This window comes from Acinonyx jubatus, chromosome B2 (assembly GCF_027475565.1).
Source record: "Acinonyx jubatus isolate Ajub_Pintada_27869175 chromosome B2, VMU_Ajub_asm_v1.0, whole genome shotgun sequence".
In the NCBI taxonomy this organism is placed as follows: domain Eukaryota; kingdom Metazoa; phylum Chordata; class Mammalia; order Carnivora; family Felidae; genus Acinonyx; species Acinonyx jubatus.
The window spans coordinates 105,203,555-105,231,115 of NC_069385.1; the positions used below are offsets into that span (position 1 = coordinate 105,203,555).

Genomic DNA, 27,561 nt, shown 5'->3' on the forward strand with positions numbered 1-27,561 from the left:
CTTCAGTTTCTGTCGACATGTCGATGGCTATCAGTTGTATATATTTCACCCCCAAACTCTCTCCTGAGATCTAGACCCATCTAACCCACCGACTGCTGGGCATCTCATCTTGACTATCCCTTGGCCGCCCTATGGAATTCATCATCACTTCTCTTGCCTCCCAAAGTACGGTTGCTTTAGAAGATGTTTCTGATCTCAGTGAATGACGCCCCATCCACCCGGTTTCTCCAGGCTTGACTTGTCTTTTTCTCCTCGCCCTCCAACACGCACACATGTACATCCACCTTTCTCAACATAGCCAGAATCCACTGAATTCTCTTCATGTCCACGGCTACCCACTTTATCTTCAGTGCCCCCCTAAAAGCCTTCTTATGCCGTTGGCCCCTGGTCTCATCCCTTTCCAATTTTCTAACTTCAGCTAGAAACATCTTTCCAAGATACAGATTAGATCATGTCAAGTCCCTGCTTGAACTTTCTTCCAGGGTCCTTTGCTGCCTGTAAATAAAGACCAATTCAGCAACCTGTCACGCTCACTGCCTTCAATGCCATCCACCCTCCCGACCACATGCACTCTGCTAACTCCTATTGAGCTGAAAGTTCTGAGTGTGTTTATGATTTCCTTTGGGAAACCTTCCCTGAAGTCCTCAGACCCAGTCAGCTTCTCTTGTCCCCACGGCACCCGTGCTTAGCCTTCATAGAACTTGTTTTATGTTAACTTGTCTGACTTCTTCATCGCACTGTAAGTTCCTTGATAGAAAGAGCTGTGTGTAGTTCAGCATTGTAATACTATGGCCTCGCAGGTGTTTGCGAATATTTGTTGTGTGGACTAACGAAAGGGTCCATCTCGAGAGAAAGCGTCAGCACTACGTCCATACGTAGGAAACGTGCCTGCGCCCTCCAGCAACAGAATGAAACGCAAAACAGAGGAAAATTTTACACTCAAGATTCTGTGATCTTTGGAACGGAATTGTGAGCCATTAATGGCAACCTATGACTCTTGCTCTAGTCAGAATGAATTGGAGTGGAGCCTGTAAAAAGGCAAGGTGATTAATTCATTTATTAACATCGAAGGCCGGACTGGGTGCCAGACCTCGGGAGAGGCTTTGGAAGTGCAGGGATGATTAATTCTTGTTGACTGCTCCCCAGGAGTTCAAAGTCAAGGGCCTGGTGGACTCAAAATCTGCCAAAGCTGGGGGAGACACAAAGGAAATTCAATTCAGCCCCCTCATTTTACAGAGGAGATGTAAATAGTTTCTGCAGTGCCTTCCAAGTTACTCAATAACTGTGTAAAAAGGGAACGCTTCCTCCTCTACACATCTATGCTTTCCCCACACCTTCAATTAATCCACCTCCTTAAAAAGGGAACACTGTATCAGTGATATTATGAAATCACAGTCAACTTAAGCTCACCTTGGAAGGGGCGGGGGTGGGGGGAAGGTATGGTCTGCCAAAGCTGCCCGGAAGGGGAAATTTCTATTTGAAATCTTGGCATCACAAATGCTTTAGGGGAAAGAAAAAAAAATGCATGAAGGAGTTAAAAGCGACCATTGATTAAAATCATCAAGCTGTGTTAGCAGGACAGGGAAAGAATTTGATTACACAATCATTTGACCCAAGCATTTTATTGGCCAGAAACTGGTCTTAAAAGAGAGACTGGTGTTATTAAATTAAGGGAGAATTCGTTTTTAATAGACATTTTGGGAGCTTCAGTGATGTGGCCATTCGTGTGCATGTCAACGTGCCGATGTCAGGGAAAGATGCACAAGCTGGTTTGCGCCAGGTGAGATAAAGAGGAGGCGGCCTGTCGAGGCTGTTTTTCTTGGGTGAGGGGGCCCGGTTCGCAGGGTGTGTGCCTCGCCGTGGGAGACAAGAATAAGGCAGTTTGGAATCAAAAGGTGGAAAATATCTACCTCTTCAAGTCAGAAACCCAGAAATGCTCACTTGTGGAGGAGAGTCGATGCCTTAAATACCTGTTTCACTCACAGGTCACCTGTCTTCCTAGAGCTCTGAACAAACCATAAGTGGGGTTTCACATGTACTGTTTTTACATTTAGAGGGTCACTGACCTTAAGGGACTTCACGTGGGCCAAAGGTTACACTGTAGAGGTTGTCCATTGACAATAGTTGGCTATGTTATTATACGATCACATATACATGCATACACATATACAGTATCACATATACAGATATATATTACTAGTTTTTAAAGGCTTTTGTTTTATTTATTTATTTATTTATTTATTTATTTATTTACGTTTATTTATTTTTGAGACAGAGAGAGACAGAGCATGAACAGGGGAGGGTCAGAGAGAGAGGGAGACACAGAATCTGAAACAGGCTCCAGGCTCTGAGCTGTCAGCACAGAGCCCGACGCGGGGCTCGAACTCACATACCGCGAGATCGTGACCTGAGCTGAAGTCCGACGCTTAACCGACTGAGCCACCCAGGCGCCCCTAAAGGCTTTTGTTTTTAATGTTTATTATTCTTGAGAGAGAGAGGTAGAGAACAAGTAGGGGAGGAGCCGGGAGAGAGGGAGACAGAATCCCAAGCAGGTTCCACAGCGTCAGCACGGAGCCCGGTTGCGGGGCTGGAACCCACCTACCATGAGATCGTGACCTGAGCAAAACCAAGAGTCGGATGCTTGACCAAATGAAATCCCTAGGCGTCCTTACTATCATATATATATATAGACTATATATATATATAGAGAGAGACTTTATATATATATATAGACTTTATATATATATATATATAGACTTCATATATATATATATATATATATATATACTCTCTCTCTGTCTCTGTCTCTCTCTCTCTCTAGAGTAAGACTCATGGTCTTATATGTAAGTCTTATATAAGTAAGACTTATTCCAATGGGGAGAAATTTTATTAATAAAGCAGACTACTCCTCAGTCAAACTTTAGGCATGATTTTCTCTGTCCTTTCCCCTTACCATCCATGGGAGCGTGGAGGGGGGCTCGAAGCTTTTTTTTTAATTTTTTTAAATTTTTACATTTTTAAAAAATCGTTTTTATTCAGTAGAGTAACAATGATGCTGTTCTGTTCCCTCAAGTAGAAAAGTCAAAAATTACATCTCATCTCAGAGATTCAAACTGCTTTTAATTTATATGTTGATCTCATGTGACTGGACTGGAAGGCAATGGAATTTAAATGAGGCATGCTCACCACAGAGAGGAGAAGACATTTTCTAATTATGCGGCGAGAGGCTTGGAGGGTGAATGTTGGGAAGGAGGCCTCCAGGTGGGGACTGGGACGCGCTTTCCCGGGGCTCACAGCACTTATGTCCTTTAGTGTACGTTTTCACATGGGCTTCCCTTCCTTCTGCTCCTTCCTGTCCTGACTAATATGAATGTCATCATCATTTGGCCTCTGCTCCCTTCTGCTTGAGTGTGTCAGCTTCTAGAGATTAGGGATTAACAATGCACTGAAGGTGACGTCACAGCTCATTTTATTACGTGTTGCATTTAGGGCTGTTCGCTATTCTGTTTTACGCTGTTTTGAATTTGTTCACAATGTCTTCCAATTTGGGATTGTTACCCCGATTGCACAGCTGAGGGATCAAAGGCTCGTGGTGCGTATGTAACTTGTTCATTACCTACCCCCGGCCGCGGGTCTGCGGTGGAGCCAGCATCAGAAGCCAGAGTCTGACTCCAGAGCTAAGATCCTTTCCTGCATGACACTGTCTGTAAACCCCAGCCCTGCCACCCCAGCGTGTTTCAGAGTACCCGACCTGGGGTGATTACTCCACAAATACTTGTGGAATTCAGGTGAACCCTAGAGGAGCCTTGTTCACCATGTTAAGTGAACAAGCCTCCAAAGTTAATAGAAAGCCAAGCAGACACATAGACAAAGAGGTTAATATGAGACCCGATGGACACCACACTTCTTCCTTGGCACTGCCCGGTCCAAAGGGGAAAGACTTCAAAATGACTCCAAATTAATTCTGCATAAGTGGGACAAAGAATTCAAAGCAAGTGTTGCCAACTCACTTGAGAGATGGCTGGGAGTGAATTTGGTTCCAGCTGAGCAGAAATTCAATTTTGGCATCCACTCAGCTCAGAAATAAGGTCAGTTGTTCAAAATTGTGTCTCAAGGAAAGGCTGAGTGTCACAGGTGATTATCTTCACAATTCTCCAGCATCCAGAGAGAGCGCACACTAGTTTCAGAGGGCTTTCCTGAGAGCATTTGCATATGCATTGATTAGCCATGTTCCTAGCTTGGTTTTCATACTAGCAGGGTTCACTCGTGTGCACCAGACCATCAGCTTTTCTCGGGTCATTTTAAAATCTCATTTCCCTATACAACAATTCTTTGTTTGTGTTCCTCTCGCGTATCCTTCTTGGAGCAGACAAGCTATCATTCTCTTTGTTCTTAAGAAGGCAGCCAATTATGGATTTTTATACTTCGGATTCTGAAACATGACATTTGAGACAGGCTTAGGTTTATCCACAGATCCCTAGGGCATAATCTAATTACCGACAAGGTATAATGCGCGCAGTCTTGCAGAGAACTCTGGAATAAATAAATGCTCTATATTGACCGGAGACATTAGTAATAGATCATTAATTCATGAACCAGCATTTATGGAAACCAAAGAGTGTTAGATATGCCATAGGATAACAAAGGGGTGAAGATTTTCACAAGATTCTTCTAGTGACTGGGTGGGGTCAATTTTCCTTCTGGTTGTAGGGAGGCCACAGAGTTACCAGGGTCTGCCTTGCTCACAGTGCAATAAAGACAAATAGGTCTTATCGACCCTTCCATTGGAGGGTAGCAACAAGTTCCTGAAGGGGAGCAGAGTTGAGAGGACTCTGGTTGTAGAGCACGGAGGAGGAGGAGGAGGAAAAGGGGCAGACGTGAACCTACTACAATGAGGGTTCTTGGATGGGAGCCTTGAGGAGCAGCTCTATTGGGAGCCAACCTAACAGTGTCCAGCCCACTCTCCACGAAGTCTTTTCCGAGCACCTAGAGGCCTTTCTCCCTAGAGAGTGATACAGCCCTCCAGCTGGAACTACCCTGTACAAGGGCTTTGTCCATTCATGCTTTGGCTCCCCTTGGAATATTTGGCTGGCTTAATATCCCAACCTTATAACCATCCTGGACCCTGGCAAACCCTAAGAAACGCGTGGTGCATTTGACCTGTTGTAAACTAAACCCTGGTTAACTCTTATGACACCTGGGGTGCTTTTGGTTGGAAAAACTGGCTTCAGGTGTCCATGGCTCTGGTGTCACTCACCAAAATGCTAATTAGCGTCAAAAAGCTGATCATTTTAGGGGTGCCTGGGTGGCTCAGTCAGTTAAGCATCCGACTTCAGCTCAGGTCTGATCTCACTGTTTGTGAGTTCAAGCCCCCCATTGGGTTCTGTGCTGACAGCTCAGAGCCTGGAGCCTGCATCAGATTCTGTGTCTCCCTCTCTCTCCGGCCATCCCCCGCTCACAATCTCTCTCTCTCTCAAAAATAAATAAACATTAAAAAAATTAAAAAAAAAAAAGCTGATCATTTTGTTGACTACAGTTGTCACTCATTCATTCGACAAACCAGTATTTCTTGAGTGCCTAACGCGTTGCTCCGTACTGTCCTAGGTGCTGGTGATAAAGCAGTGAGGGAGAAAAAACAAAACAAAACAAAACAAAACAACAACAACAAAAAACCAAACACATACCAAACCCCCTTCAGAATGAGAAATCCCTGACTTCACGGAGAGATAAGAAAATTAGATAAGATTATAGACTATAGTATGCTGGATAATGTGAAGCCATAAGGAGAAAAATAAGGCAGGGGAGAAAGGGAGAGAGATAAGGAGTTGAGAGAGAGAGAGAGAGAGCCTGTGTGTGTGTGTGTGTGTGTGTGTGTGTGTGTGTGTGGAGGGGCGTGGGGTGGGGCTGCGGTTTTATAAAGGTTAGCCAGGAAAGAATTCCTAAGAAGGCAACATTCGAGTCAAGACCAGAAAGAGGTGAGGGAGCGAGTCATAAAAACCAGGTAGGTGAAGGGCATCCCAGACAAATGACAACACAGTACAAAGATCCTGAAGCTGGAATGTTCCAAGAACACTAAGGAGGCCAGAGAGGTGGAGTTGAGTGAGGAGGGGGAGGGTAGGGGGAATGAGGGCCAGAGAGGGAATTGGGCAAGGGGGTGGGGGGGTGGAGGCAGGTCAGAGTGGGAGGACTTTGAGGCCATTGAAAGAACTTTGGCATTTACTCCAGGGGAGATGAGAGTCCATGGCATCGGTTATATGGTAACTTTTCATTTAATACCGTTTTGGGGAGCAGATATGAAGATACAATGGCGTGGGTAACTGTGTAGGGAAGGAAAATAACTCGTGCCCGTTTACAGAGAAGTACATTTCTATAAGTAAGGCACTGAGATTGCTGTTTGTCTGCTACGGACTCACATCTTGTCTTTCCTTCAGCCCCTATTATATCCGTGTCTCACTCCCTCACTGGGTTCAGACTCTGCCCCAGGGCTGCCTCTTCAGTGAGGCCGTCTCTGACTACTTTATCTGAAGGAGTGCCTCTCCCTCTCTAGTCCTTTATCCTGTTTTATTTTTCTTCAAAGCACTCAGCATTGCCTCCACTGTAGCATAGTTGGGACTCAGTGGGCGGGTTCGGCTTCTGTTTTAACAGCATCACTCTGGTTACTATGTTGAGAATGTACTGAAAGGATGTGTGAGAAGAGCAGGTAGACCAATTTACTAATAGACTGTTGTTTCTCAAGGGTTGTGATATGATAAGTCACAGTTCATTGAGAAGGTCTGGTGTACATGTTAATATCATTTATTCATTTCATCATGGGCACCGTTGTTTATGGGCATACACATTCTCTGTTCTTAAACAATCCTGAGAAATACAGTGTGCCACCGGACAATTGCCCCTGATTTTTTTTTAATCTAAATTACACAGAATAACAAGATAGAGACACCGAGAAAACACTCCCCTAAACTGAGAAATAGTACTGTGCTGAGAACAGACAAATTTTTCGGACTGTCGTCTCTGAGGTTCCTGAAACAAAGCTGCCATCTTCCACTATAATAAATAGATGTATGCATTCTTTGAGACAAGGATGAGAGAAGATGGAATTTTTAGAGGCGATTCCTTGGTACCACTTATTTCTTCGGCCTCTGAGGCACCTGACCCTTTTAGCCCTAAGGACCTTCCCTGGGACTTGTCTTCCTTTGGCTAAGCAAAACAAAACGAGTGGACTTGTCTTGTCAGATGCTTCAGCTCTGCGGGATCTGGAATGAAATCGCGCTTTTGCAGAGGAGCAGAAGTTGTACAGCTTCGCACCCACAAAGGTCTCACATCTACCGAACCCCATCTCGGGCAGGGTCCATGCTACTGAGTCCAGGCCAGGCAGTGTAGCAGACCGAGGCACAAGGATTTCAATTCTGCTCGGTCATTGAATGATCTCCAGTTACGGAGTACTCATTTTACCTCTCTGGTCCCTGATTTCCTCGGCTTTAATCAGGAAAGTCATGATACATTTAGTGAAAAGACGTGTTGCCGAATAATGTATGATCCTATTTCCTCTTTTGTTTCAATAATATAAAAAGCAAACCCTTTCTATTTGTGTTGTGTCGCATACGTAAACTGTATAGATATAGGGAGGATGTATACACACACACACACAGATCCATACATATATGTCTAGATCTATATGAAGATATAAATATGCATACACGGATAAACACAAAGCAAGCTTTGCACAGAATGCTTGGATTTTTGACCCCTGAGTGTCTCTTTTTGTTACTGGCAATAAGCTGGCCAGGACAGGGATTTCTCCTCCCCCAGGGATGGGGTGGTGAATTGGCACACCAACTCAATTTCTCATAAGACTCCCAGCTGCCAGCGATAATGGTCCTAGAATCTTGTAAAGGAGCTGGTACCCACGCTCATCCTTTTGGTCCCCAAGCTCAAGGCTATTTCCCCCTATTTGTGAGCACATCTCAGTACTTGCCCCATAAAAAAGAAGGGTCAGAGAGAGGTGGGGTCCTTCTTCTGGAGCACAGCCCCATGCTGTGTCTAGTTGTACCCAACCCAAGTTTGTCTATCCCCAGAAGAGAAGAAGGGGCCCTTATACCTGAGTTCCACCCTGCACTAAATGACACTTGCGGGTGGTCAAGAGCCCTTGACTTGACTGCCATTCAAAGTGGTGTGGAAGTGGGAGAGGGGGTGTGCTGGTTGAGGGGGCGGAAATGGAAGTGATGAGAGGAGGGATTAGTAACTTTGCTATCCTTTTATAGCATGCTTCTGTAGGCTTTTTTTGTTAAAATGAACATACATTGTAATTTAACATCCAGTCAATAAAAGCAGACCCTAAAGATATTAACCATACTGTGCAAATGCAAAGGATGATCATCATTTCAAGGTAGGTGCTGACCTGCCCTCCTGTGGCCTTTGGTATCATTAGGAGCACTTAGCCAAGCACTCGTGTTTTGCTTATGCTGCTCATGTTGACGGTAAACTTATGGTTATTTCCCAAGACTCATTGTTAGTAGACTTGCAAAAGAAAAAGATGTTTTGTTGCTCACACAGATCTTTTAGAGGCATTGAGCTTTTAAAGACACTTTTTTAAAAAAATGAGGTAATTTTAGAAAGAAATTAAAGCTTTTGGGTACCTTAGCCAAGAGTAAATTTGAAGAATTAAAAAGGTAATTGGACTGAAACTGGGTTAATCAAACCAACTTTCAGAGCTAAAGGAATCACAGGGAGAGGAGAGCAATTTGACTGTGGAGCACCCCAGACATTGTCTAACCCTTCTGACTCTTCAGTTTCTTGTTCTTCTGCCCTGATTGTTTAGGATTACATCTTTTACAAACTAGTTCTGATCCTTCGATTCAACATTATGATTTTTGGTACTCATTTGACTTGTACTCCTTTGGAACCAAAGTTAGTGTGGTCTTTGCTTCTTTGGGTATTCATTCTCCTACATTCAGGTCCCTACTTACTACTTCTCTCCTAAATTGAAAATTATGGCGATGGTCTCACTTTGAAATCATAGATGTTTTATGTATGTATGTATGTATTTATTATTTTACTTTTTTTATTCTCGAGTTAACATATAGTGTCAACTTGCCTTCAGGGATATTGTATGTATTTAAAAACTAAATTGTCATGTGTTGTTAAGTTTTGTTTTGTTTTTTTTTTTACATTTTTATTTTTGAGAGAGAGAGAGAGGAAGAGAGAGACAGACAGACGGTGTGTGAATGGGGCAGGAGCAAAGAGAGAGGGAGACACAGAATCCAGAGCAGGCTCCAGGCTCTGAGTTGTCAGCACAGAGCCCAAAGCAGGGCTCACACTCACAAACTGCGAGATCATGACCTGAGCTGAAGTTGAACACTTAACCGACTAAGCCACCCAGGCACCTCTGTGTTTCGGTTTCTGATGTTGCTGTCCAAGGCAGTCTGTTCCTTTAATTCTATTGCCTGGGTTGCATTTCAGATTTGTAGATAGAACTGCATTGATGCCATTGAATCTAAACATGAGGGCCTGACACCAGAAATATGCACCAAAAAGTTAAGCATTTGCATGGTTTTCATTGCTTGGGTAAAGTAAGTCAACAATTCACGCCATTTTCCATTTATTAAGTCTTCTTAACTGGAGATTTTTAAAAGACCTGGCTTGAAAAATGCACGTGTGTGTGTGTTAATTCAAATGTCAGGCAAATCATCAACATGGGTTGTACAAACTCTGACTTTCTGTGGAAAGATCTGTAAATTTCAGAAATTTAAGACAATGTACTTCAATTGTTACTAAGCCTTTTTTAAAAACACCACAGTCTCTGATTTATTTCCTCATCCTCCCTCCCATTATTTGAGAAACATATTGGTAAAAGTAATTTCTTTCACTTTTCTATCTCTTCTTGTATTTTTTTTCATGTTACCGTTTTACAGATGATTTATTTATATTGGCTATTGTAGTTCCCAAACATCACAAGGCTTATGTTTATGCATTTGAATCTTCTGGGACTCCACCAAAGTGATTGCTTTCACCACGTTCAATATTCATCCTTTCCATATCAATGAGTTTCTAGGCGACTTTCCACAAAGCTCTTGGAGCCAGTGCATTTTCCTGCAATTTTATCTTGGAATGCTTTAGGACTTGAGAATAGTCATAACAAAGAAAAAAGAAAAGCTACCCATCTACGATATGATTAAAATCATTAAAAATTAGACTGACTTTATTTATTTATTTATTTTTTCAACATTTATTTATTTTTGGGACAGAGAGAGACAGAGCATGAACGGGGGAGGGGCAGAGAGAGAGGGAGACACAGAATCGGAATAGACTGACTTTAAAAGATAATTTTCATCAAGCATATAATCTTAAAAAATTTCAGACTTTCGAATGTCCCCTCTCTGCAAAGAGAGCTTTCACACTATTCTTATTTTCTGAGTTTATACTCTAATAAACTTTTGCCTGCTGCTAAAAAAAAAAATCGGAAAATATAGTGTTTGAAATTGTTTTGTTTTGTTTTGAGAGAGAGAGAGTGCAAGCAGGGGAGGGGCAGAAGGGGAGGGCAGGGGCAAGAGCACAGAGAGGGGGAGGGAGAGAATATCAAGCAGGCTCCATACTCAGTAAGAACCCAGAGGCAGGGCTTGATCTCATGAACCGTGAAATTGTGACCTGGGCTTGATCTCATGAACCGTGAAATTGTGACCTGGGCTGAAATCGGTTGCTTAACCTACTGAGCCACCCAAATGCCCCTTGTGTTTGAAGTTTGGTTATTAGTTTGGCAGGCATACAGAGGTCAGCTGTGAGACAATGACTGTTTTTTTCCAAATAACATTTCTTAGTTCATATTCCTGGCAGAGTTGTTGGGGTAATCCATCTTTGAGGGCTATACCTGAAAATAGTAGATATGAGGTCTTTTTAAAAAATTTTTTAATGTTTATTTCTTTTTGAGAAAGAGAGAGACAGAGCATGAGCAGACAAGAGGCAGAGAGCAGGGGAGACACAGAATCTGAATCAGGCTTTAGGCTCCTCACTGTCACCACAGAGCCCGAGCAGGACTCAAACTCATGAACCTCGAGATCATGACCTGAGCTGAAGTCAGATGCTTCACCAACTGAGCCACCGAGAGGCCCCGAAAAAATAGATATGAGGTCTGAAATCTTTCAAAATGGTGGGTTGCATTTTGGTATGCTAACTCCTTTCTTCAGTGTCTCATTTTAAAAATGCTTCTCTTAAAATTTATTCTCTCTTATACAGGGAGAAATTAAACCAATTAAAAGTGTACACATGGGATCCTTTATAGACTTGAAAATTCAGAGATTGCTTACAACAAAAAATAGAGTGGAATTTTAATAACCAAGGCAAAGACCAATATATACAGCCCCGACTTCTCTAAATAGGAAAAGATTCCTGAAAACAAAATATCCTGATTGTATTTTATGTTGAAAGACTAAAGGGAGACCCATGAGAGGCGCCTGGGTGGCTCAGTCGGTTAAGCATTCGACTTTGGTTCAGGTCATAATCTCGCAGTTTGTGAGTTCGAGCCCCGCATAGGACCTGGGGCCTGCTTCAGATTCTGTGTCTCCTTCTCTCTCTGCCCGTCCCCCACTTGTGCTCTGCCCCTTCCTATCAAAAATAAATAAATGTAAAACAAGAATTTTTTTAATAGAATAAATAGGGGCAGCTGGGTGGCTAAGGCGGTTGAGGGCCCAACTCGGTTTCGGCTCAGATCATAATCTCACAGTCCGTGAGTTCGAGCCCTGCGTTGGGCTTTATGCTGACAGCTCAGAGCCTGGAGCCTGCTTCGGATTCTGTGTCTCCCTCTCTGTCTGCCCCTTCCCTGCTTGTGCTCTGTCTCTGTCTCTCTCAAAAAATAAATAAACATTAAAAGAAAGGGAGACCCATGAGGCTTGGGGTGTTCCAGACATGGGTGCAAAATGTCTACCTGCTAAGTGGATGGGCTCTTCAAGTGACATGGTCAGCTAAATGCCACAAGAGGGAGTCTCAGCAGGACTGAGGGCAGTTGACGTCTGTCGCTTGAATGAATACCCCCAACTTATTGGGTTTTAATAATAGGGTCTTGTTTAGATATTGCTACCATTTATAATTTGTGTGACTGATTTGCATAAGTATATATAGTTCCTCTTCATTATTCATGGATTCTGTATTTGCAAATTTGCTTATTTGCTGAAATTTCTTTGTAACCCCCAAGTCATTATTCACAGTGCTTTTGTGGTCATTTGCAGACAGGCATGGGTGGGGGGGGGCAGTGGGTGAAAACTTTTGAGTCGCCTGGGGCACATGTGCCCAGGGGAGGTTGAATTACGAAGAAAAAAACCAAAAAACAAAAAACTCGCCCAGAAAGAGACACTACTATCACTGTTATCGCTGTTATTAGTTCTTCTGCCATTTTTCAGATACATACGCATTCACAAAATCGGGATATAATGTAAGACTATTTTGCGGCTTTTATTTATTTTTTTTACTAAACATTATATTATTACCGTGTTCTATGCTTTCAATAGTGTTTGAAGATCCAATTTTAATAGCTGCATTCTATTCCCAGCCACACATGGCATGCCTAGAAGCTTCTTGGGCTAACCTAAGCCTCATTTTCTTTTCTTTTTTTCTTTTTTAAAAATTTACATCCAAGTTGGGATATAGCGCAATAATGATTTCAGGAGTAGAATCTAGTAATTCATCCCCTGTATATAATACCCAGCGCTCATCCCAACAAGTGTCTTCCTTACCCATTTAGCCCATCCCCCCACCCACAACCCCTCCAGCAACCCTCTGTTTGTTCTCTGTATTTAAGAGTTTCTTGTTTGTTGTCTATGTTTAAGAGTCTCTTTTGTATTGTCCCCCTCCCTGTTTATATATTATTTTTGCTTCCCTTCCCTTATGTTCACCTGTTTTGCATCTTAAATTCTACATATGAGTGAAGTCATATGATATTTGTCTTTCTCTGACTGACTAATTTCACTGAGCATAATACACTCTAGTTCCATCCCCGTTGTTGCAAATCTGAGCCTCATTTTCTACCTTCAAAGAGGCTGGGGGTTTGCAACTGAGTGCTACCTGAACAAGAGTCTCTTTAGAAAGTCTAATGTAAATGTTTTACAGTTTTCTCCCAAGTGCTCAGGGACTAAGTATAAGAGCATGAAGTACAAGCATTTTGGAAACCATTTGGGAGTTTCTGGTAAAACTCCCAAAATGTGTTCATTTGCTGGTGCAGCAATTAAATATGCTTCAAGAGGAACTCGTACACTTGTCTGCAAAAGGAGAAAAACATTCAGAGATGCCCATTCTAGCCCTCCCTAAAACTACAGTAGTAAAAATAGTGAAACAGTAAAAAAAAAAAAAAAAAAAATTGCAACTAACCAAAGTGACCATCAATAAGGGAACGGATAATAAGCTTTGGTGTATTTGTGTGATGGAATACTAGAGAGTCATTAAAAGAAATGGGATGGAGCTATTTACATCATCTTGGGTAGATCTCAAAAGCAGAGTGCTGAACAGACATAGCAAGTGGCAGGACAATACCTTGAATTCAGTTTTCTTTTTTAAGTTTATTTATTTATTTTGAGAGAGAGAGACAAGGCGTGTGGGGGACAAGCAGGCTCCACGCTGCCTGAGCAGAGTCCAGCTCGGGTCTCAAACCCATGAAAGTGTGAGATCATGACCTGAGCTGAAACCGAGAGTTAGATGCTTAGCCGACTGAGCCACCCAGGGGCCCCAATACCTTCAGTTCATTTATGACCATCTGGTTCAGGGATGCACACGTGTACGTGAATATAAAATGAAGGAGGCACAACATCATCATGTCAGGCATGCTCTCTCTGCCTCTGATCTCAGAGCTGTTCCTGGCTGCACAAGAGTAGAGGGAGTTGTGAAAGTTCCCCATCTGCTGGACTGGAAAATAGTGGTTTCCAGACGGAGTCTCCAGCTGCTATTCAGTATTTGTTTCCCACCGTGAAATTTCCACTCCAGTTTCAACTCTTCAGGACCTTGTCGGTTAACTACTCCTCCGGGCATGCATCTGCTTGGGCAACACCAAAGACGCTAAGCCATATCTTCAGATTTCCTGACATCTGCATACATCTGGTCAAGGAGAGGTGTGGCTTCTTCAAAGATTTTGGAACATTGCTTCTCGCACCACCCTCTTTCAGCACACCTTCTTCCTGGCTGCCTCCTGCTCTCAGGCCTAATCTCAACTCTTGGGGGGGTTGGTGATAGCTGGTGGATGTTTTGTTGTCTTATCATACCTTCTCATCCTCCTTCTTCAGGTTACAGCACTCTTCCTGTTTGGTATTCGTTCCCTCTTTTCCTGGTGTTCTTGGTGAGGGTCCCCTCCCCCACTGGTGAGGAGGATTCCCACCCCCTCACCCCCACAGTCCCGTGACCCAAGCAGGACCAATCAGGGCCCTATCTGAACTTCACCTAAGGGAGGTGGGAAAAAAGTCTTCTTTGTGGGTGGATCTGAGGCTACGGCTCCAGGAAGCCATCTTCCTGTGTGAGGTGGAGGGAGGCTGTGTGGAGAAACAAGCAGGGTGGGTGTTGGGTGTGGATGGAAGAGAGAGTGAATCCTGGTGTTAGGGAATTCTCTCAGAGGCCTGGTTTCTGCAGCTCACTCTTCAGGCATGTGAATAGCCCGAGTATCCTTCCCAGGTAAGTGAGCCAACACCTTTCCCTTTTTAGTTCTCCTCTTTTGTGACCTAAAGAGCCCTGGCCAATAGAGCTATCCCTTACTGAGACGCTCCACCATTGCCTGGCCTTTGTGTGAAGAGTCCAATCTTCACAGAGTTCTCTGCTTCTCTCTTTCAGTCCCTCCACATGGACCTGGTCTCTACTGGTACCTTTTCTCATGCCCTTCTCCCCTCTTTCCAAAGGGATAGCCAGAATCACCCACACCAGTATTTCAGAGCTTGGTCTTTTCCGATAACGTATTTAAATACATATGTATAATATACATATGTAATAGATGGACACACAAATATATATAAAATAAATATATTAAAAAGACATATTTGTACATAATACATATTTATTTTATATATTTATATATTTATTATATGTATTTCCACATTATATATTTTTAATTTTATTTATTTTTTATTTGAGAGAGAGAGCATGAATCAGGGGGGAGAGGCAGAGGGAGAGAGAGAGAAAATCTTAAGCAGCCGTCAAGTTCAGTGAGAAGTCCACCATGGGGCTTGATCCCACAACCTTGGGATCATGGCCTGAGCCGAAATAAAGAGTTGGACGCTCAAATGACTGAGCCATCCAGGTGCCATTGTATGTGTGTGTGTGTATTTTAATATATATTAACATATATAATATATTAACATATGTAAAATATGTACTAATATATATATTAACATATATATGCACTATATATTATACATAGTATATATATACTATATATACTATATATTATACATAGTATATATATGTAATATATATACTATATATATAACATATATAACGTATATAACTATATATATAACACATATATAACATACATAACATATATGTATATATGTATATATAACGTATAACTATATATAACATATATGTATATATGTATATATAACACATATATAACATATATATAACGATATATAACATATATAACTATATATATAACACACATATATAACATATATAACATATATGTATATATGTATATATAACATATATAACTGTATATAACATATATGTATATGTTATATATAACATATATAACATATATATAACTATATATAACATGTATATATATAACACACATATATAACATATAACATATATGTATATATGTATATATAACATATATATAACTATATATAACTATATATAACTATATATAACATATATATTATATATTATACATAGTATAATACATACTGTTATACATAGTATAATATATACTAACATATATAATAATATATATATAAACAAAGTTGGGAGTTACAGATGCTGTGACAGACTGGTGGAAGAAATGTTTTACAGCCCCAAAGAGGACACACCTTCCATTTGTATAATCCAGTCTTTTAAAAAAAAAAATTAATCTTTATTTATTTATTTTGAGAGAGAGTGAGCTCAAGTGGGGGAGGGGCAGAGAGAGAGAGAGGGAGTGAGAGAATCCCAAGCAGGCTCCGCACTGTCAGCCCAGAGCCTGACACGGGGCTCTGTCTCACACACTGTGTGATCAGGACTTGAGCCCATATCACGAGTCAGACTCTTAACTGACTGAACCACCCGGGTGCCCCTGGGTAATCCAGTTTTATTCAACGGAATCACGTGGCTCAACTTCACAAAGGGATACCCAGACACTCCCATCACGGAACCCTCTCGACTTTTTACAGTGAGTTGGAGGATCTTTACTTTTATAATAGCAGGTACAGGTTTCCTTATCGACTGAGATGCGCCATGGCTGGGAAGATGCTTATTTAAAGCCACGCCCGGAAAGGAGATGAGCCTCCAGGATCCGAATAAAGAACTATTCTGCTGATAACAGGGGGAGAGTGTGCCCATCACTCCAAGGCAGAGAAGCAGGGAAAACGGTGGTGGGGGTATTAAGGAATGGCCTATGCACGAAGAAGCCGGCCCGTTCATGATGCGGCCTTGCCTGTAGTTCCTGAGGCACAAAATGCTCGGGTGTGAATGACATTTGTGTGGAACTTCCAAAGGACCAGACATTCTGTAACCTGGCAACACATATGGGTGGATGCTCGTGGAGAGAATTAACTCAGGGAATCTGCAGAATGATTAGGTAGTCCTTGCATAGGGATGTAGATTTAGGATTTGTTTTGTATTTTTTTTTCCCGAATATGTTTACTCCTTTTTTTTTCTTTTTATTATTTGTTGATGTAATTTATTTACTTACATCCAAGTCAGTTAACAGATAGCAAAGGATGCGAAACCCCAGACATCTGTTAAAAAAAAAAAAAAAAGACACTTTGTTAAACTTTACTTCAACAATCTTGTCCTGGTGTTTGCTCGAATTTGTTCCTAGGGTCAAGCTGCCTCAAAAAGTAACGGTAGCTGTTAATATGTGAAAACACGTTGCCAGGCTTAATCTTGTCAGCGGAGAAAAATGCGGTGTTTACATGACTTTGTTTAAGCAAACTCTTAATGGCATCTAGAAGGCGAAGACAAGAGAAGTCACTTGATTCTTTCCAAAGTGACACGCTGTCTGGAAACCTGTGAAAAGGGAAGATAACCTAATATCTTCTGTGCCTCTGTGTTGGAGAGCACCAGAAGCTTTCTAGCGTCTGTCTTGTAAGGAAAACTAAGAAAGGGCCAAGAGACAGGCACAGGAGAAATGGCAATGTCTTTATCCCGGCCAATCTACTTCCAGTAAGGGAGAGAGAGACCGAGGGCTGGCTCGTTGTGAAGGCTCTGGAGAATTTGGGTCTTTACTCCCCCAAATTCCACAGACTTCAGTGATTCCACTCAGTGATTCCACTGGGAAAATTCTGAGAATCGCGTCCAATGAGTGAGAACAACGGGTTAACTGTTTCTTGGAACATAAGGAGGAGAGTGGACCAATGCAAAATGATTTAGAGCCATAAGAATTTAGTAAGAGTGAGTGAAGAAAAGACAAAATATTTGTTTCTATTCTTAATCCTTTGTTGACAGACTTAGTATAGTTTAGTAATACTTGGTGGAGTTAGCTATTTTTATATGTAGTTCTGTTTTTATTTTATTTACGCCAAAATTTCCAACTCAAGCAGACCACGTCCATGGCAAAGGATTCCTGTTTCTCCAGGAGCTTAACCAAACCCATGACTGTTTCCCTGGTGTCTGGAGACCTTCAGTAGGCAACACAGCTCAAGAGGAAATAGCCTTTCTGGCATTAAGTTAACAACCTAAAAATATGGCCTAATGGTATGTTATACTCCCACTCTCGGACATCTTTGCTCTTCCTGTTATTCCGGCAACTTCTTTTTCTTCAATTCAGGTGGATAGCAGTGCGGGAAGCTGGCGTCTGGAATCACCACGGTGACTTTGATTTCCAGCTGTGAGGAAGAACAGGCCCACGTGGCCATTTCTCCAGCACCATGATATCTATGGGCACAGAAGATATCTGCCGAGATCATGGGGGCAGGATCCGGGGGCATCCACACTGGATGCTGGACACTTCCTGCCAGTGCATTCTAGGGAGAGCTGGCCTCTAGCATCCTCTGTAGTGACCAACAGAAGTGAGTTATGCCTCCTCTGAAGAACAATTACTTTTCAATTTGGAGAGGGGACAGGTTTACTGTTAAGCGAATGTGGGAGTTTTAAAGACTGAGATATCATAAATAAAAGCAGCAGAGCAGAGAGGGCATGAATAGGCTTTGGAATCAGACAGCCCTGAGCTTAAATCTAGGCTTCCTCAATTACTAGCAGAGTCATATATAACTTGTCACAAAATTATGAGACCCGAATTTTGAGACACAAAGTTCTCAATGAGTTAGATCCCTAAAAATTCAGGGTTTTTTTTTTTTTGCCAATTTCTAAAATCTTGTAGCTCTTCCTGCACACCCCAATCCATTGTAATAATATTTTCAACCTCTAAATCATTTTTGTATTTACCATCTATGCAAACCATTTGGTTATTAATATAAATTAGTGAGGATTTGCTAAGGACAGAACCAACCAGGTATATATAGGAAGAGATTTATCGTAAGGAAATTGGCTGCGAAGTCCCACAATCCACAATCTGCAAACGAGAGACCCAGGAAAGCCAGTGGTGACATTCGGTCTGAGTACCACGGGGTACCAATGGCAGAACGAGATTAATATGGCAGCTCAAGCAATGGGGTGGGAGAAGCCAGATTCTTCCAGATTCTTCCTTCCTTGACCTTTTTGTTCTATCCAGGTTCTCAGCAGATTGGGCGATGCCCTCCCACGTTGAGGAAGGGGCCCACTTACTGAGTCCACTGATTCGGATACTGATTTGATCTGGAAATACCCTCACAGACATACCCAGAAATGATGTTTAGCCAAATACTCCCGGCCTCCCTGTGATCCAATCAAATTGACCATAAAATTAATCATCACATAATATATATCCTGTTGGTACACTTTTCCTTTTTCCAGGATTAAAAAATAAACTCCATAAGGGCAGATAGAGAAGACTGTATCTTATATCTCGTTATGTTCTCTTCAGCAAAGAAGATCCCTCCACTTTTTGGACTCTTTTGATTAGTCCTGGATGTGCAACATCTCTGAACCTCAACACCAAATACTAATTACTATTAGTCATGGTGACCACAAAAATGCTGTTACAGGGGTGCCTGGGTGGCTCAGTCAGGTAAGTGTCCAACTCTCGGTTTTGGCTCAAGTCAGAATCTCACAGTTCATGGACTGGGAACCCACACTGGGCTCTGCACTAACAGCATAGGGCCTGCTTGAGATTCTCTCTCTCCCTCTCTCTCTGCCCCTCCCCAGCCCACGCTCTCAGTCTCTCTTTCAAAATAATTAAAAAAAAATTATATAAAAAAATGCTGTTACTAATTCCCAAAGCTCCTCATAAGGATGGTACAACCTTTGACTGAAAAGCACTACAGTGTCAAATATATTGTAAATGTGTGTCCGGCAAACCTAAGTTTATTTGCTCAGCATTTTGATTGTTTCATTAGTGGCAGTAGGGGGATTTCAGTCAAAAATCCATTACTTTTACAGCAAAAAAAAAAAAAAGAAAAAAGAAAAAAAAAAGAACCCAAGAAATCAGTTCATTCAATATTCTTTCAATTGTGGTTCTACCCACTAATCTTTGTGTATGAAGAGACCTGCGAGTCTGTGTTGCAGCTTACATTCTCTGAAATGCAGATCTGAGGAAGACACTGCATAGTGTGTGTGTGTGTGTGTGTGTGTGTGTGTGTGTGTGTGTTTAAATTAGGGAGTTCTTTTGGGATCGGTTGTACAGGGAAAGGAAGAAAGTAGGATTAAGCAGAGGGAGAAGTTAGCAGATGTGATTCAGATTCAAGAAAGGCCTGAGCCAACTTCACAGGGGGCTCTGCAACTGAGATAGCTCTTCCCAGTGGTCCCAAGCTGGAGCAAGGGAGCCAGACTCTGTCTCCTATGCCAATCTGTGCTCTGGTGTAGAAGGGACACGAGCTGGGTTATGGCAGCTCTTTTCAAATTTTATTTTATTTTATTTTTTAGAAAGAACGAGAGAGAGGGAAGGAAGGAGGGAGACAGAGACTCCTAAGCAGGCTCCGTGCTCAGCACAGTACTATTGCTCATAGTATTGAGCCAACGTGGGGCTCATGACCTGAGCTGAAATCGAGAGTCGGACACTTAACTGACTGAGCCACCCAGGCGCCCCAAGGTAGCTCTTTTCAGCAGAAGGCTAGTCTCAAAGACTGCTGAGAGCTCAGGGCTCTTTGTGGGCCTTCATGGTGCTGGAGACCAGAAGTCCAACAAGGTGTCAGCAAGGCTTTGTTTCCTCTCAAAGCTCTAAGGTTGAAACTTCTGATGGCTCTTCTCATTCCTTGGCTTATTGGGAGCAGAACTCCAATCTCTGCCTGTTGTTACATGGCTTTCTCTTCTTATTTGTGTCTTCTCTTCTCCTATAAAGGCATTCGTCATTGGGTTTAGGGCCCCACTTTTATGATCCAGAATGGTCTCGGCTCAAATTCTTTAATTACATCTGTCAAGATCCTTTTTCCAAATAAGCTCACATTCACAGGTTCCAGAAGGTAGAACATTCACGTACCTTTTTGGGAGCCACCATTAACCCCTTACAAATGGTTAACCGTAAATGTTCCAGCTTTCTCATATAGGGCAAATAGACTAATTATCAAAGGGAAAGAACTTTGACGTGGAATGTAATGTCACATAGGGGGGAGTTTAGGAAATTGGGAATTAGGACGATTGGGGACACTACTGGTACAGTGGGCGAGGGTTTGTGACACTCATCACTTTGCCCTGTGTGGGAAACTCTTGAATGAAAAAGGGCTGACCCATGTTCTATATACAACTTTGCAAAATCCTACCCAACTTGCATATGTCCCCTAGGACATTGATGTAGGTGAAAAACCTGTTTATCATTATCTGGGGCTAGAACTTATCTCCATTTTACAAACCACCAGGAGGTTATATCATCTGTAAATTTTATTTCGGAGTAGCAAAAGGGACATTATGAAATATTTATTATAAAAGGGGTCTATGGGGTCCGATAAGGTACAAAATCACTTACAGAAAAAAAAATTCCCCTAAGGTGTTTTTCTCAAATCTTTTAAGTGCATTTTCCAGCTGGTAGTATTTTATTGTCATTTCCTAAAGTAATTACAACTGTCAGCCTCTCCCTGAGTGGTGTGTACTTGGATCCAACCACTCATGCTGCTCATACTTTGAAACCATCTAGAGCTCCTGGTGTGGGAAGCAGAGCTCTCTGTATTGAGACCTCTTCCACAGTCCTGTTGGGTGACACTGGAATGGTAACCAGCCCTCCCTGAAACTTAATTTTATTATCTTTCAAATAGAAATGTCATACATCAAGTGATTGTTGTCTGAAGATTAATCTGACTAATGAATCTGACTAATCAAATTATCCGCAAATAGTTTTTAGAACGTACCTAAAAACTAATGAGGACCTGAGAAGTAGGAACCCTCTGAACAGAAGTACAGCTCATCAAGGCTGATGTCTCTCTCTGTTCCATGAACTACCAGTGCAGGCATTTGGAGATAAGAAAGTGGGAGAGGATAATAATCCATACCTCAAAATCAAACTCTCCAGTGGCGCTCCTATAATTGACTCCATTAATGGTAGACTATGACCTATGTTTTTAACATCTGTTCTCCTGCTCTCAGATTGAAGATCGAAACAATACCTTTTGAAAGAATTGGCAAAGGAATACAAGAGGACCCGACACCTAGATGATGCAGCTCCTGGTGGACAGAGGTCTTCAGATGGAATCCCTACCATGACCTAAAAAACTCTACAAAATCTGGCTTTGGCTCTCCACGCATTCCCCTCTGTCCTCAGTGTCTTTGTTCTGGTTCTTGAAATGTTTTTGGTCTGCGTCTCCATGGTTTATGGTCTGCGTCTCCCCTTGAGACTGTCTTCTCCCAGATATTTTTTCATGCTTCGTGCTTTGTACACCGCGTATCCTTTTCAGATTTATTTTTATAAAATAGCATCCCCCAACCAATAGTGTTTCTTGACCTTACTTAATTTTTCATCTTAACCTCTGACATCGTATTACATAATTATTTGATCATTTATTTCTTGCTCTTGTCTCCCACTGAAATGGAAGACCCACCAGGGCAGGGACATTACCTACTTCGTTGCTTTATCCTTCATGCCTAGAACAGAATGGCATATAGTCCTAGAATTCTAAATTGATGCTCATTCATGTGTTCCTCCTGCATGTTTTCTTTGTGATTTAAATTATTTCTTTCTGCAGGGACAAGAGCTTTGCCTTCTACTTTTATTTCCTGAATTTCCTTTGGATAATTAATAAATAGCTTTGATCTGCCTTTATTATTTCCGTTCAACCAATTTATTTGTCATGGCTTAAAGAACTAGTTAGAAATTTGGCTGCGGAGAGGTAAGCTAGGTTTTGAAGTCCTCTAAACATGACTCAGCCGATTCATTATGTAAACTTTGCCACCATAGACCGTTGAACATGGGCAAGACTAAGAGAATTTTGTAAGGGGATTTAGAGCAGATGATGGGAGGGTGGACTCCCTGATTTGTTTATTATTTATGCTGTACTAGGAAAAACAATGGTTACTGGTTATCATAGTCTAATTACTGGTTATTAGACTATAGACTATAAGTCCATGAGGGTAGAGATCTTGCTCTCTTGCTCACCTGTATTCAGGACCTAGAATAGTGTCTAGTATATAGTTGGGGTTCAACAGATGTTTTGAATGAATCACCAGATGAAACAAGGAGTATTGCCATTGGGGGAGGGGGCAGGAGGATACTCTGGAAAGCAATACCGGTAGTATTTCTTATGCATATGCCTTTTTTTCACACTTCTGTTATCAGCAGAATAAATCAGAGTCCTATCACCACATTCTTAGAGTCACTGATGTATTTTATCCTATATTTAGTAAACTTAGGTATGAGTACCAATCATCAACTAACAACAAGGATGAACTCTTCAAATGTTGCTTTTGAAATTCTTTCCTCACAAGATTTTGTGCTAGAACAATAAACGTATTCTTTGCTGTGTCATCAAGTTTTGTAACATGATCACTGTAAGAGGTTGAATGGTGGACCCCAAGATATGTTTCTATGTCTTAATCCCTAGAACCTATAGATATTTTTTTGTTTATGTATTTATTTTGAGAGAGAGCAAGTGGGGGAGGGGCAGAGAATGAGAGAGAGAGAGAGAGAGAGAGAGAATCCCAAGGAGGATCCTCGATGTCAGCATGGAGCCCAATGCAGGGCTCGAACCCACGAACTGTGAGATCATGACCTGAGCCAAAAACAAGAGTCAGGCACTCAATGGACTGAGCTACTCAAGCACCTCTGGTGCCCCCTTTCATGGCAGGGAATGGCTTACTTACTCATGAAGGGGACTTCAGATATGTATTTTTTGCAAAAAAAACCTGAAGTATGACAGTGGCTTCGGAAAACCTATAAAGGCAGATGAGAAAATCCCTTCCTGGGGAAAAAGAATATACATCCACAAAACACCCAGGGACCCATGAGGATGTACAGCACAGTTTCCAAGATGTAATGGCGATCGGCCTGATCTAAGTGGGAGAGGGAGAGCAACCATTTTAGACATGAAAAACCAAGACTCAAGAAAGTTACGAGTCACATATCTAGAAAATGAAATTGACCAGGACTTGACCTAGATTTTTGACTCTGGCATCCAATGCTGTGTCCAAATGTGGGGAAATCAGGTTCAATTTATATCAACTTAATTGACAGGCTATCCTAGGAAGGCACCTACAAAATAGATGAAAGGGCTATGCTATCAATTTGTTATGTTGGGTCGGGACCCCGGTGCCTGCTTCCGGGGCAGAGCACAGCTGAGTTCAGTAGGTGGAGGGAACAGAACATGCCATTTAGCCTGCCTGCAGATCAAAAATGGGTTTGCCCTTGTCACTTCCTCTCTGGGAAGGCAATTAAGTGGCGCCCATCTGCCACCCTCCAGGTGCTCAGAAAGAGATGGGTAAACAGAGTGAAAATGTGGGCTGGAAGCTCCTCCCAGACCTGCTTCTTCTGCTTTTGAGTTTGTCTGCATCACCAAAGCCCAAGTGAGCCTCCTACCCTTAGCCATAGCTTGATTAACGCATTTCATGGAAACCTACCAAGTAAAGTTGGCAAGGGAAGTGGCTCAGATCTTAAACCACTTACGGCCTAGAATGCCCTTTTTCAATTCCCTCTCTCCCTAATCCAACCCCTGGCCCATCATTTAGGACACAGGCCAAGTATTTCTTTGTGGACGTTTCTGATTATTCTATGGAGCCCACATTGATCTTTCCTTACAAGATAAGTCCTCTATTCCAAGTCTCCATTTATGAGTTGGGCCAGGAGAGCAAAAGTGGTCATAACTTGGCAGTATTTACTAAAGAGTGGATCATTATATAAATATATATCGTTATATAAAATTAATCTCCACCTAATCACCCACCTCACTGATAGGAAAGTGCTTACATCATAAGCGAAAGCCCTTGGTAAACAGGATCTGGCAGGGCGCCACTGGTTTACAATGGAAAAAAAAAAAGATCAACATTAATGACAGGATTAAACTGTCAAGAAATGGATCAGAATGCCAAAGGATTAGGAAATGCCCTTAGGAAAATTGATGGCAACTCAATTACTTCTTATTTTTATTTATTTTTAAATTAAGAAAAATTTGTCAATGTTTGTTTATATTTTGAGAGAGAGAGAGAGAGACAGGGTGTGAGCAGGGGAGGGTCAGAGAGAGAGGGAGGCGCAGAATCCGAAGCAGGCTCCAGGCTCTGAGCTGTCAGCACAGAGCCCAACACAGGGCTCGAACTCATAAGCCGTGAGATCATGACCTGAGCCAAAGTCAGAGGCTCAACCAGCTGAGCCACCCAGGCCTTCCTACAGCTGCTGTAATAAATCACCACAAGTGAGGTGGCTTAACTACAGAAATTTATTTTCCTACAGTTCTATAGGCAAAAACCCCAAATCAAGATCTCAGCAAGGCCACACTGCCTCCAGTGTTTCCAGGAGAGAATTCCTTCTTTGCCTTTTCCAGTTTTGAGTAGGCTGTTGGCATTTCTTGTCACTTGTTGCCTCCTGCTCTCCTGGATGTCTCCTGCTCTGTGTTTCTCTCTTATGAGGTATGCATGTGACTGCATTCAGGGTGCACTTGGAAAATGCAAGATAAGCTCCCCTCTTAAGGCCCTTAACTTAATCACATATATTGCCGTAAAAGATAATAATCTACACGTCCCAGGGGTGCCTGGGTGGCTCAGTGGGTTGAGCGTCTAACTCTTGATTTCAGCTCAGGTCATGACCTCACGGTTCATGAGTTTGAGCCCCGCATGGGGCTCTGTGCTGACAGCGTGGAGTCTGCTTGGGGTTCCTCCCCTCTTGCTCTCTTTCTCTCAAAATAAATAAAAATAAACTTTGAAAAAGAAAAAAAAAAAAGAAAGAAAGGGAGCGCTGAATCACATTAGCTAGGTCTTAGACAGTCCGGGCAGAAAACATTCATGTAGCCTAGATAATTTGTCCCTCTGGAAAGTTGTGAAATGTACCTCTAGATGTCACGTTTTAGAGTGCTGACATTATCTCAAAGATAATCTATGCGAACAGGTGCTAATGATGAGGCAATGGGAAAAACCACTAGGCTTTTTCCCACCTATTTGTTTTGAGTGCGTCTGGTTCTTTCTCTAGTCCTCTGCCCAATCTATGAAATGGGTGTGTGAACGCCACACCTTCCCAAAGGACTATAACTTTGACGTCAGCTTCATTAAGCTGCTGTTTGCCTAACCAAAGAGAACATAGGAGAGGTGGAAAGTGTTTTTTAATTAGCTGTCTGCTCACATGCCAGGTGCCAGTCGCCCAGTGTTCAAACTGAGATTGGCATCAAATGGCCCAACTAAGCAACGAAGCATGGAACCGGGGAAACAAAAAAGCAGGAAAGGAACCCAAGAGAGGCTGCTGAGTAGCAGAGCTTTGGTCTGGGTCCTTTGTTTCAGGATGGTGTGATCGAGCCATCACATGTTTGGAGGTTAGGCAGGCTCAGATTGAAATCCCAGATGAGGGTCTTTCTGTAAGTTACTTAAATGATTGAGCCTTATTTCCAAGACTAAAATAGGGATCGCCATACAAACAGTCTAGAACTAGAATTAGAAACCTGTATGTAAACCAAAACTCTGTCGTACCGCTCAGTAATTACTAGCTGATACTGTTTCTGACACTCTGGGGAGAGAGCAGGTTAAGTGTGATAAGTCCTGCTGTACGTTCAGGTGGAAGAAAGTTGCCAATTTTTTCTCTTACGTGCTGGGAGAAACTATTATCCACCAGTTAAACTGGGAAATAGATTTTGAAGATGAAATTTTGCTTCAAAAGTAGTCCCTTGCCTATCGGTTTCATTTGGTTTTGCTTTTCTCCTGAAACATCTTTCGTGTGGACTCACTCTTGGCTACAGTTGAGCTTACTGGAAATGCATTAAAAATGAAATGTAAGCTTGTGTCCTCCTGAGGGGTTTCTCTTCTCATGCCATGCACATTGGTGATGTTGTCTTATTCCACACGTCTCCTGCTCACATGGGCATTGATTATGGACGCAAGCCTACGGAAGGATGTTCTAGAACCAGAATGACCACGCAGGTACTTTTATTTGCCGGCCTTGAGAGCTTCTCACCTCAGCCTCCCTGAGCCTTCTGTTCAGTGGAATCCCTAGAATATTTTAGAAGAACATCTAAAGTTCCTTGGAGCAAGACTGCTGCTGCTATCAGAATCTTCTGCGAGACAAGCTGGTCTTGGGCAGCTGGCATAGAAGTGAAGTCCACGTAAAAATAAGACTCTTACAAAGGCCAGGAATGGAGAACCCCAAATATGTATGGAGAGAGTTGAGAAGTAAAGGAGAAGGAGGGGGTTTCGCCATTGGCTTAGCTAAGATACCATCCCATACATTAGCAAGCAACCTTGGGCATGTTACTTCACCAAAGTCTTACTTTCCACAGCTTTGACGTGGGGGGATAATGAGTATCGGCCTCAAATGTTTATTGCCACGATTAAGCAAGATAATGTTGGTGAAGCACCTTGGAGATGGCCCAGTATTTAGCAGGTACTAAAAAAACATCAGCTGCCACATCCTTCCCACAAATCCTCTGTCTCATATAGTGATGTGTTGGGAGTCGACTCACATTGGAGCTAGGGTGAGTTGCATGCGACGCTTCCCCTTTATGTTGAGGGACGTGCTGTTGGTGGCTTGGAATTTGCTGCGGTGGGAATATTTACACCGTGGAAACTGACAAATGCTCTCAGTCAGGGCTTTCTCATCTACTTCTCTCCCCAGAAAGTTTGTTGCTAAATAATGTGTCAGCACAACACTGGGTATTGATTGGGGAACTTGACATCTTTGAGCCTCAGTTTCTTCACCTTTAGGGGAGGGAGCATAAACACATTCTACCCATGTCACAGGGACTTTGT

The 27,561-nt window shown here is 42.3% G+C and overlaps 2 long non-coding RNA genes across 3 annotated transcripts; one reads left to right on the plus strand and one right to left on the minus strand.

Moving 5' to 3' along the window:
- Positions 1 to 1,034: 1,034 nt before the first annotated feature.
- LOC113598519 (uncharacterized) lies at positions 1,035 to 3,388 on the minus strand. The gene is made up of 2 exons (XR_003419144.2): positions 3,187 to 3,388; positions 1,035 to 1,189 (listed from the first exon to the last, which is right to left on the minus strand). It is a non-coding gene; the product is annotated as an uncharacterized LOC113598519 (long non-coding RNA).
- A 2,564-nt stretch (positions 3,389 to 5,952) lies between these two features.
- On the plus strand, positions 5,953 to 22,911 carry LOC113598520 (uncharacterized). 2 transcript variants are annotated; one of them, XR_003419145.2, is made up of 3 exons: positions 5,953 to 6,001; positions 17,936 to 18,176; positions 21,778 to 22,911. It is a non-coding gene; the product is annotated as an uncharacterized LOC113598520 (long non-coding RNA). The 2 variants fall into 2 exon arrangements; XR_008298172.1 differs by lacking the exon at positions 5,953 to 6,001 and adding an exon at positions 13,652 to 14,640.
- Positions 22,912 to 27,561: the final 4,650 nt, after the last annotated feature.